General features: G+C 38.6%; 1 non-coding gene across 1 annotated transcript; it reads left to right on the top strand.

Moving 5' to 3' along the window:
- The first annotated feature begins 5,060 nt into the window (after positions 1 to 5,060).
- On the top strand, positions 5,061 to 5,132 carry TRNAG-UCC (transfer RNA glycine (anticodon UCC)). The gene has a single exon. It is a non-coding gene; the product is annotated as a tRNA-Gly (tRNA).
- Positions 5,133 to 13,016: the final 7,884 nt, after the last annotated feature.

The raw sequence follows: 13,016 nt of genomic DNA on the forward strand, positions 1-13,016 counted from the left end.
AAAGTATCAACACAGGACAGAACACGAAACAATGGATATAAATTGGATAAGTTTAGATTTAGGAAAGACTTGGGTAAATACTGGTTCAGTAACAGGGTTGTTGATTTGTGGAACCAATTGCCGCGTAACATTGTGGAGGTGGGGTCCCTCGATTGTTTCAAGCACGGGTTGGACAAGTATATGAGTGGGATTGGGTGGTTATAGAATAGGAGCTGCCTCGTATGGGCCAATAGGCCTTCTGCAGTTACCTTTGTTCTTGTTCTTATGAGTTGCTGTTGTTGTCAGTGGTCTGCAAGGGGGAAATCTTTTCTAAGATTGACCTGAAAGATGCCTTCATGCAAATGCCTGTAGAGGAGGAGAGCCAGAAATTGTTAATGATAAATACCCATAAGGGGGTTATTTAATTATAAAAGTTTTCCTCTTGGACTCTCCTCATGATTCATGTCCCAGTTGTTAGTAAACATTGAAGGTGTGGCTAGTTTTTTAGATGACATTAATGTATGTGGGGAGAATGAGGGAGGAGCATGATGCTAGATTAGAAAAGATTTTGAATCTCCTGCAAAAGCACAATGTGAAGATTAATAAGGATAAAACAACACTGAAGACCAATGCCATTGAGTACCTGGGGTACCATATTTCAGGTAAGGGCTTTAATTCTTCTCACAAAAATGTAGCTGCTATAGTATATATGGTTGGAATGATAATCTATTCTCTGACACTGCTATTGAATTCAATAGGTTCTTCTCCTCCATTGGGTCATCCCTTGCTCATGATATTCCATCCTCCCTCACTAATATTAAAGACTACCTCATAGGTAACTATCCACAGTCTCTGTACCTAACTCCTCTGATGTTAATGAGGTAATCCTTTCCCTTAAAACTAAGTCAAGCGCCCTTGAGGAGATACCAACTCTAATTTACAAAAAAGTCTCCAGATTTCTAGCTCCTGCAATTGTATTGCTCCTCAACAAGTCACTTGAACTCCAAACCTTTCCGGATATTCTAAAAAAAGCGAGAGTAACGCCTGTCCACAAATGTGGTGATCTCACTGATGTTAACAACTACAGACCTATATCAATTCTACCAAACTTGTCAAAAATATTTGAAAAGCTAATCTATAAGCAGCTTTACTCTTATCTAGCCAAACACAATATACTTAGCTCTTGTCAATATGGCTTCAGACCCAATAAAAGCACTAACAAGGCACTGATTAATATGATTAACTTGATACATACAGCTCTTGATAAAAATGAGTTCCCTGTTGGGTTATTTGTGGACCTGCGTAAGGCTTTTGACACTGTCAACCATCAAAACCTTCTTCTTAAATTACATCATTATGGAGTCAGAGGACACTCCCTGCAGTACATTAAGTCTTACCTTACTGACAGGCTCCAATATGTTTCTGTGAATAATACAATTTCTCCCACCCTACCCATCAACATTGGTGTTCCTCAAGGCAGCATACTTGGCCCTCTCCTCTTTCTCATCTACATTAATGACCTTCCAAATGCCTCCCAACACCTCAAACCAATTCTATTTGCAGACGACACAACCTTCATTTACTCCTGTCCTGACCCGCTTGCTCTAAATGCCACAGTAAATACTGAACTAAATAAAGTCCATCTTTGGCTAACTGCCAACAAACTCACCCTCAACATTGACAAAACTTTCTATATTTTGTTTGGTAATAAATCCTCTAATGAAATTAATCTAAGAATAAACAATATACAAATCAGTAGTAAAGTTGATGGTAAATTCCTTGGTGTCCTCATTGACCACAATCTGAATTTCCAGGGTCACATTCTAAATATAGCAAAGTTTCAAAAACTGTTGGTATTCTTCCTAAGATCAGATATTATGTATTTCACCCTGCCCTGGTGACTCTCTATTACTCCCTTATCTATCCATATCTCAACTATGGTATTTGTGCTTGGGGTTCTACTACCCAAAATCACTTACGTCCTCTAATTACTCAACACAAAGCTGCTATTAGGACAATATCCAACTCTGGCCCCAGACAGCACTCGGTACCCTTACTCAAATCTCTGAATATGTTAGATATTAAGTCACTGCACATTCTCTCTTGTGTACTCTATATATTTAAAACTCTGAACTGTAATGCCAATCCTGACCTTAAAAGCTTCCTAGAAGGTTGTAACAGAACCCATGAGCACCACACCAGAAAAAAAAATACCTATTTGATATTCCAAGAGTACGACTTAACCAAACTAGGAATGCTCTACAAATCAAGGGACCCAGATGTGGAATGACCTTCCCAATCATGTTAAAGACTGTACCTCTCTCAACCAATTTAAGATAGAATCTAAAAACTACCTAGTAAACTCCATGTAACCTACCTTACCCCTGAATGTTAACCCATGTCTTACTATTTTTAACAATGCTGTTTGTTGACCAACTTCTATATTGCCTATTTTCTGCCATGTTCCTCCCGGTTTTTTTAATTTTTTTTCAACTCAATTTATACTTTAAGCTCAATTACTATTAAGTTTTAGTGTAAGTGGGTTTTTCCTCTCACCTTGCCCGAAACGCTATGCGTACTAGTGGCTTAAGGTATTGTATGTACTACCGTTACCTTTAAATCCAACATTATGTTTGTAACTCATCTTCAATGTACGTACCTTTATCTGAATTCTACAGTCTCCGTGGTGTAGTGGTAAGACACTCGCCTGGCGTTCCGCGAGCGCTATGTCATGGGTTCGTATCCTGGCCGGGGAGGATTTACTGGGCGCAAATCCTTAACTGTAGCCTCTGTTTAACGCAACAGTAAAATGTGTACTTGGTTGTAACAACGATTCTTCGCGGCGGGGATCGTATTCCAGGGACTTGCCCGAAACGCTACGCGTACTAGTGGCTCTACAACAATGTAACAACTCTTGTATATATCTTAAAAAAAAAATGTAAGCAGGAGCTAGAAGTTGGATTAGCAATTCAAAATGCAACTGGAAAAAAGTAATGAGAATATTGAGTGGGGGGGGGGGAGACCTTTCACAACCCACAGGCTTCCTGTCCCTTTCGAGGTCATTAAGTAGATGGTTGCCCTCAGGTAAAATTCACATGATTAAATTGGAAATATTTACAGACATCATTGACAATATAATTTAGTTATTCCTATAAATCACAACTTAATATCCTATTTATCAAAGAAAACTAAATATAAAGGGGATACTCAGTAAACCTCATGGTCACGCGAACCTGTTCATAACCTCATGGTCACGCGAACCTGTTCATAACCTCATGGTCACGCGAACCTGTTCATAACCTCATGGTCACGCGAACCTGTTCATAACCTCATGGTCACGCGAACCTGTTCATAACCTCATGGTCACGCGAACCTGTTCATAACCTCATGGTCACGCGAACCTGTTCATAACCTCATGGTCACGCGAACCTGTTCATAACCTCATGGTCACGCGAACCTGTTCATAACCTCATGGTCACGCGAACCTGTTCATAACCTCATGGTCACGCGAACCTGTTCATAACCTCATGGTCACGCGAACCTGTTCATAACCTCATGGTCACGCGAACCTGTTCATAACCTCATGGTCACGCGAACCTGTTCATAACCTCATGGTCACGCGAACCTGTTCATAACCTCATGGTCACGCGAACCTGTTCATAACCTCATGGTCACGCGAACCTGTTCATAACAGTTTCGCATATTTATTTATATTATTTTATTTATTTATTTGTATACAAGAAGGAACATTGGGTTTATTAGAGTACAGAGAATTGAATTTTTACATTCTTGTGAAGCCACTAGCAGGCATAGCGTTTCGGGCAGATCCTTAATCTAACATAATTTTAAGAAGATAATTTCTAGTAAAATTAAAAAATGTTTACATATACATTGTAAAAAAGTATGAAAATACATTGTAAGATAGTATAAAACTGGAAAAGTTGATCAAGGCAAATAGGTGGTACATGTTGACCAAACTACACATTAGAAAGTGAAGGGACGACGATGTTTCGGTCCGTCCTGGACCATTCTCAAGTCGATTGTGATGAGGGAATTGATTGATGAAGATTAAGCCACCTTAAAGGTGTCACGGGCATGAATAGCCCGTAAGGATGAGGGAAGGAGGCGAAGACAATAAATAGGCAAGAGAGAGGTGAGGAGAAGGAAATCTAAGAGGAAGAAAAAGCAAGGCAAAAGGTACGAAAGGTAAGATATAATAAAGGGATTAGTAACAGGAATAAGAAAAGGATCTAAAGAGAAAACAAGGGAAAGAAAAAGAGAGAAGGAAAGATAAATGGAAAGGGTAAGCTTATGTTAGGCCACGTTTGTTAGAAAGTTTAAAACATTTGAGTATATATATATTTTTTTTTTTTTTTTTTTTTTGTGATATATACAAGAGTTGTTACATTCTTGTACAGCCACTAGTACGCGTAGCGTTTCGGGCAGGTCCCTGGAATACGATCCCCTGCCGCGAAGAATCGTTTTTTCATCCAAGTACACATTTTACTGTTGCGTTAAACAGAGGCTACAGTTAAGGAATTGCGCCCAGTAAATCCTCCCCGGCCAGGATACGAACCCATGACATAGCGCTCGCGGAACGCCAGGCGAGTGTCTTACCACTACACCACGGAGACTGCAAATACTGTGAAAGGGAAGAGTCCACAGCAACAAAGTCAGGACTCAAGTTCATGTTGGGTAGGTTGTATATTAGAGCCGATTCGACAAGACGGCGTCTGTGTAGAGTAGAGGCAGGAAAGATTATTTTGGAGGAAGACCAATCAATAGGATGATTATAATCCTTAACATGACAGAAGAGAGCACTGTTAGTGTCTGCAGACTTAACACTTCTTCTGTGTTCTTGAAAGTGAAAGTCCCTTCACTTTCTAGTGTGTGGTTTGGTCAACATATTTCAGCCCCGTTATTGTGGCTCCTTGTCTGCACATGGGGGGGGGGGACCTTCGACAAACCGCCGGCTTCCTGTCTTCGTCGAAGCCACTAGTATCAGTGGCTCTCAGGTAAATTCAAGTACTTTATAAATAACTATATTAGATAAATACAAAAAGAAACATAGTGGAGAACAGGCGATGGTGGTATAGTGGTGAGCATAGCTGCCTTCCAAGCAGTTGACCCGGGTTCGATTCCCGGCCATCGCATTTTTCGAATTTGTCATTTGTCATTTTTGTAGATTTTGTAAGTTTTAATTGTCATTTAACCTCTAAGCATAATATGTATACTTATAATGCTTCACCTGTAAACTGCGACCAATAAATAAAAATAATAATATAAGATGCGAATGTGGTTAAAGTTTGGTAAGGTAAAAGGTAAGCGTGGTAAACCAGGCGCATAAGGTGAAGTTGTCAGAATTTAAGTTATAATATGTACATCATACATTTATTATGTTATTCTGATGTACATAATACATTTATTATGTTATTCTAATGTACATAATACATTTATTATGATATTCTGATGTACATCATACATTTATTATGATATTCTGATGTACATCATACATTTATTATGATATTCTGATGTACATAATACATTTATTATGTTATTCTAATGTACATAATACATTTATTATGATATTCTGATGTACATCATACATTTATTATGATATTCTGATGTACATCATACATTTATTATGATATTCTAATGTACATCATACATTTATTATGATATTCTAATGTACATAATACATTTATTATGTTATTCTAATGTACATAATACATTTATTATGATATTCTGATGTACATCATACATTTATTATGATATTCTGATGTACATCATACATTTATTATGATATTCTAATGTACATCATACATTTATTATGATATTCTGATGTACATAATACATTTATTCCATACGATCTTTAAAATACACGAGAGCTCTTTAATTTATACAGATTCTACAACTTTGTGAAACATTAAATAATTTAGATACAACTCACGAACATTCAGGAAATGTGTCAACATTTATAAAAGGAGTTGGTGACCTATTTTTTCTGCTCTCGTCGAGGCCACTAGAGTGTTAGTGGCCCTCAGGTAAATTGAGGTGAATTCCTAGAGGGTGTTATAGGCGCGGAGGTTATGGAGACAATTAATACACCGGGAAGAGAAGCATATCTAATAGTTATCTCCCTTGGAGGATTGTCTTATCTTCCTGGAGACACGACTGACTGGTTATCGACAGTTAAAGCGCCTGATTCTATGATGGTTAGTAACTTTCTGCCCCCGGGGGGCGTGGCAGGTGGGCGTGGCTTTGTGCAGTGGCTCTGCCAATCACCTTGTGGCATGACTTAGAGGAAACAGTGCTCTTCCCGGCGGATAGGTACACAACAACTCCAGGATTAAATATGCCCATAGGAAAAACGAAGCGAAAATAATCTGAGCGCTTTCGTGACACATCTTCAAGGAAGACAGTAGACAGGTAAGGCAAAGGTGAGGGCATATATATATATATATATATATATATATATATATATATATATATATATATATATATATATATATATATATATATATATTATTAAATATGACCGAAAAAGTAAGATTAATAATTCTAACACGAATTTTCTCAATCTTTCGTACATTACGCTTGACTGTTGGAGGTAAATCAAAAATCAATTCTCCATAATTCATTTTTATCAAAAATCAATTCTCCAATTTTGGAGAATTGATTTTTGATTTACCTCCAACAGTGAAGCGTAATGTACGAAAGATTGAGAAAATTCGTGTTAGAATTATTAATCTTACTTTTTCGGTCATATTTAATAATATATGTCTACAGGAAAGACTGCTACCAAAATATACTAATATATATATATATATATATATATATATTATGTTATTCTAATATTCTAATTTTTTATAATCCAAAACTGTTGTAACATATCACCTCACCCAAATGCAGGTATATAAAATGAAAGCCGTTGAAATTATAGCATAGTAAGAAATGTGTTTTAGTGTTTGCAGGTTATAGTTGTGTGTGTGTAAACTAAAGTCTTTGAAAATGTAATAAGTTATTACGAAACGCGTTCAAGTGTCGCGTCAGATTAGAAATAAAAATGAATTTTGGAGAACTGATTTTTCAATTACCATCGACAGTGATAAGAACCATAAGAAATATTGAGAAAATTCGTGTTAGAATTATTAATCTTACTTTTTCGGTCATAACGCCTACAGTTGGAACATTATATATATATATATATTTTTTTGAGATATATACAAGAGTTGTTACATTCTTGTAGAGCCACTAGTACGCGTAGCGTTTCGGGCAGGTCCCTGGAATACGATCCCCGCCGCGAAGAATCGTTGTTACAACCAAGTACACATTTTACTGTTGCGTTAAACAGAGGCTACAGTTAAGGAATTGCGCCCAGTAAATCCTCCCCGGCCAGGATACGAACCCATGACATAGCGCTCGCGGAACGCCAGGCGAGTGTCTTACCACTACACCACTGAGACTGCAATATCGAGTAATGGAAGCGTATACACATGTATAGTTCAATCATTAGTGTAACAACTTGTATAAGTGGCTGCGGAAGAAGTCTCTTGTTCTGAATATGACAACTGTAATTGTTTTGATGTTAATATATGTAACTTCTAAGTCTAAATGGAATTTTTGAATACGAAGATGATAACGACAGGTGGGGAACTTTGACAAACCGCCGGCTTCTTGTCCTCGTCGAGGCCACTAGAGCGATAGTGGCCCTCAGGTAAATTCAGGCGAATACGCATATTATGCTATTATCATGACCTCATCTTAAGGTAATTAATTTACTGTAAATTTATGTAAACTCTACATGAATTTATGCAAATAAATGTAGATAACGAGCAATAATGAATAAAGTTATGAATGAATGATTAGGACAGAGATACCCGGGTAGGGATCCCTTAACTCTTGGAACATGACAGCCTCATTCACCTGTTTATATAACTTTATGCCTTCATGACTCCTACTACTAAGAGTGCAACTGATCACTTGATCATCGTCGCCCCTAAATCAATAACAACTCCTACCACCCATAAAGCTCTCCATGTTAAACAATCCTGGACTTACATTAATATTATCTAATTCACTACTTTATATATATGAAGCTTCAATAACATTTCTTTCACAAATTAGATAATATTAATATAATTCCAAGACTATACATTAGAGAGCATTATTACTGGTAGATGTGATAGATATGAAGGTATAACTCAGGTAATGTTATGTAAGGGACAGTTTCATGAAGCTGTCATGTGCAAATAGGTGAGATACTCTTCCCCCCATTGTCACTTCCGTTATCAATATTGTGTTATGTTTCTTATCTACTCAAGTGTAAGGGTTTAATTGCCCTAAACCTCTTGTCTTTTGACTGAATTCCTTGAAAATGTGTTGAATCACGAAAGTGCTCAAATTATTTTCTTTTAATTTTTTCCTACGTAAATATTCACGCATATCTGTGTCATGTTCTATATTGTGGTGTCTATGTCACATTCAATTTTGTTGTGTCTGCGTCATATTTATTATGGTGGTGTCTATGTCAAATTCTATATTGTGGTGTCTATGTCACATTCAATTTTGTTGTGTCTGCGTCATATTTATTATGGTGGTGTCTATGTCAAATTCTATATTGTGGTGTCTATGTCACATTCAATTTTGTTGTGTCTGCGTCATATTTATTATGGTGGTGTCTATGTCAAATTCTATATTGTGGTGTCTATGTCACATTCAATTTTGTTGTGTCTGCGTCATATTTATTATGGTGGTGTCTATGTCAAATTCTATATTGTGGTGTCTATGTCACATTCTATTTTGTAGTGTCTGCGTCATATTTATTATGGTGGTGTCTATGTCAAATTCTATATTGTGGTGTCTATGTCACATTCTATTTTGTTGTGTCTGCGTCATATTTATTATGGTGGTGTCTATGTCAAATTCTATATTGTGGTGTCTATGTCACATTCTATTTTGTTGTGTCTGCGTCATATTTATTATGGTGGTGTCTATGTCAAATTCTATATTGTGGTGTCTATGTCACATTCTATTTTGTAGTGTCTGCGTCATATTTATTATGGTGGTGTCTATGTCAAATTCTATATTGTGGTGTCTATGTCACATTCAATTTTGTTGTGTCTGCGTCATATTTATTATGGTGGTGTCTATGTCAAATTCTATATTGTGGTGTCTATGTCACATTCTATTTTGTAGTGTCTGCGTCATATTTATTATGGTGGTGTCTATGTCAAATTCTATATTGTGGTGTCTATGTCACATTCTATTTTGGTGGTGTCAATATCATGTTCTATTGAGCCATTACTGGTCTGAATTGTCTTTGTATTTCCTTGTCTTGAGTTCCAAGTGTTATACAGAGTGTCTCTCCAACCATCAAAGTTTTGTGTAATCCACTAGTGTCCTCTCTTTCTCTTTCCGTCCTCGACATCATTATCGCCCTCTGCTTCACCTCCAAGTCCGGTTGAGTCCGCTTCTTTAGCTGCCATTTTCTCAGGTTCTAATTCGAAATCGGGAACATCAATTTTTTGGGGGGCGTACCTGAGTTTAGAGGAGCAGTTTACATGGAATTTAGAGGATATTTAGAGATGGAAGAAGCCTAGCGAGCGAGTCTCGTGGAATTTAGAGGCGGAAGAAGCCTAGCGAGGGAGTCTCGTTGTGGACTTCCTCCTCTCTCCCCGGTTTTCGCTTCTCTGCACCGGGCTGAAAAATGGTCATTAGATGCTGGCAATTTTGTTCACAGTGCGGGGAAACTCTCAACCATCTTGAAAATAACGTGTTTAAATGGTGCTGTGTATTAGCCGCTACGGGCTGTTGTTTCAGTAGTGGGCAGTTTACAGTGAGGGTACTGGTAGTGGCTGTTGTGTGGTAGACGCCGCACTCCTCATACACACACCGAATATATATATTTACTTTTGGTAATGTTCCACGTTATTTGGAATGTTATAGAGAACCGTTCAGTGTTTTCAAGAGCAACGCCTGTGTCACATTGTGTCGCATGTGTGTCTGTCACATGTGTGTGTGTCACGTGTGTGTGTCGCATGTGTGTGTGTGTCACATGTGTGTGTGTCACGTGTGTGTGTCGCATGTGTGTCTGTCACATGTGTGTGTGTCACGTGTGTGTGTCGCATGTGTGTCTGTCACATGTGTGTGTGTCACGTGTGTGTGTCGCATGTGTGTGTGTGTCACGTGTGTGTGTCGCATATGTGTGTGTGTCACATGTGTGTGTGTCGCATGCGTGTCTGTCACATGTGTGTGTGTCACGTGTGTGTGTCGCATGTGTGTGTGTGTCACGTGTGTGTGTGTGTCACGTGTGTGTGTCGCATATGTGTGTGTGTCACATGTGTGTGTGTCGCATGTGTGTCTGTCACATGTGTGTGTGTCACGTGTGTGTGTCGCATGTGTGTCTGTCACATGTGTGTGTGTCACGTGTGTGTGTCACATGTGTGTGTGTCACGTGTGTGTGTCACATGTGTGTGTCACGTGTGTGTGTGTGTGTGCGTCATGTGTGTGTGTCATGTGTATGTCGCATGTATATCATGTGTGTGTCATGGTGACGACCACACAGGGAAGTAGAGTGTCAGTCAAGGGAGTGTACACTACCCACTGAGTGTACACTCAGTGTACACTCAGTTGATGCGTTACGTTGTGGGTCGTAATAATATTAATATATTGTTGTGGGTCGACAGATTGTCTCTTCCGGACAACCCACCAAATCAAAACCTCTGTAGAGTGCTTACACTTTAATCGGGAGATCACCGTGGGTGCTTCTGGCACTTGGAGAGGGGGTTCAATGTCACACGTTTAAGTGGTTGCGGCTCCAATACTGACTTTGTTGTCACGTGCACACACCCACTCGAGCCGCCGTGACTCCCCACTCTCTTCCTATTTGGTATGATCTCAATCCCCTTTTCTGAAATATTACTCTGTACTACCCTGTCCACAGCTATGGTTCTTGGTTCTCTCTCTCTCTCTCTCTCTCTCTCTCTCTCTCTCTCTCTCTCTCTCTCTCTCTCTCTCTCTCTCTCTCTCTCTCTCTCTCTCTCTCTCTCTCTCTCTGTCTCTCTCTCTGTCTCTCTCTCTCTCTCTCTCTCTCTCTCTCTCTCTCTCTTTTCTACTTTCTGGGAAGCCTCACTAGGACAAGGGTAAACACCTGTTAGCTACACAGATTTAATAACAAAACAAAACATTCACATATAATACAAGGGAATATAAACCTCTACACTTTGTGATATTATAACTTGGTTGCAGATCAAATCCATGTGAACTCCATCAGTTACTTATACCAAGTGGTCGTCCAACTCCTGGCTCGCCACTTACACTATCAACCTCACCAAGTGGATAAATCTAGAACATATATATATATATATATATATATATATATATATATATATATATATATATATATATATATATATATATATATATATATATATATATATATATTATTAAATATGACCGAAAAAGTAAGATTAATAATTCTAACACGAATTTTCTCAATCTTTCGTACATTTCTTTTCACTGTTGGAGGTAATTCAAAAATCAATTCTCCAAAATTCATTTTTATTTCTAGTCTGACGCGACACTTGAGCGCGTTTCGTAAAACTTATTACATTTTCAAAGACTTTAGTTAACACATACACAACTGAATAGAATAGAACATCTCCGATTTTGTTTATATCTACATTTGAGTGAGGTGAATGGGGTGAGGTGGTATTTAATAAGGTATTAATTTCATCAACACAAGCCAGAACACGAAACAATGGGTATTGAATAGAAGTGATTGTAGAAAGCCTATTGGTCCATATTTCTTGATGCTTCTATATTGGAGCGGAGTCTTGAGGTGGGTAGAATATAGTTGTGCATTAATTGGCTGTTGATTGCTGGTGTTGACTTCTTAATGTGTAGTGCCTCGCAAACGTCAAGCCGTCTGCTATCGCTGTATCTATCGATGATTTCTGTGTTGTTTACTAGGATTTCTCTGGCGATGGTTTGGTTGTGGGAAGAGATTATATGTTCCTTAATGGAGCCCTGTTGCTTATGCATCGTTAATCGCCTAGAAAGAGATGTTGTTGTCTTGCCTATATACTGAGTTCTTTGAGGCTTACAGTCCCCAAGAGGGCATTTGAAGGCATAGACGACGTTGGTCTCTTTAAAGCGTTCTGTTTTGTGTCTGGAGAGTTTCTCATAAGTAGGCTGGCCGTTTTTCTGGTTTTATAGTAAATCGTCAGTTGTATCCTCTGATTTTTGTCTGTAGGGATAACGTTTCTATTAACAATATCTTTCAGGACCCTTTCCTCCGTTTTATGTGCTGTGGAAAAGAAGTTCCTGTAAAATAGTCTAATAGGGGGTATAGGTGTTGTGTTGGTTGTCTTTATAGGTATGTTGACGACATTTTTACACAGGTACCTGATGTCAGACATCTGCAGGAGCTGAAGGAGGCATTTGAGCGGAGTTCCGTGCTGCGTTTCACTTACGAGATGGAAAAGGATGGGAAGCTGCCCTTTCTAGATGTAACAGTCATTGAAAGGAGCGGAGGTTTCCACACTGCCGTCTACACTAAGGAAACAAACATAGGAATGTGCCTAAATGCCAACAGCGACTGCCCAGATAGGTACAAGAGGAGTGTTGTTAACGCATATGTCGACCGTGCTCTCAGCCACAGCTCAGGATGGAAGCAAGTCGACGAAGAACTCTGTAGGGTAAGGCAGGTCCTAGTCAACAACGGCTTCTCCAATGGTTTCGTCGAAGACATCATAAGAAGGAAAGTGAAACGCCATGCAACCTCTGAAGAGACAACCAACACAACACCTATACCCCATATTAGATTCATATGCATTTATATGCCCCTTGGCATATAAATGATAATCAATCACCGACCTTTCACTGCGTCTTGCATGCTAATGACAATCAAACACTCTACCAACTTCTTCAAGTAGTCAACAAGAACTTCCTCCCCACATCTGCAAGTTCACTACCCTGACATCTTCAGGTTCTAACAGGTTTATCTACCAGGATCCTCTGTAGCTCTTCCAGGC

This window comes from Procambarus clarkii, chromosome 14 (assembly GCF_040958095.1).
Source record: "Procambarus clarkii isolate CNS0578487 chromosome 14, FALCON_Pclarkii_2.0, whole genome shotgun sequence".
Lineage (NCBI taxonomy): Eukaryota > Metazoa > Arthropoda > Malacostraca > Decapoda > Cambaridae > Procambarus > Procambarus clarkii.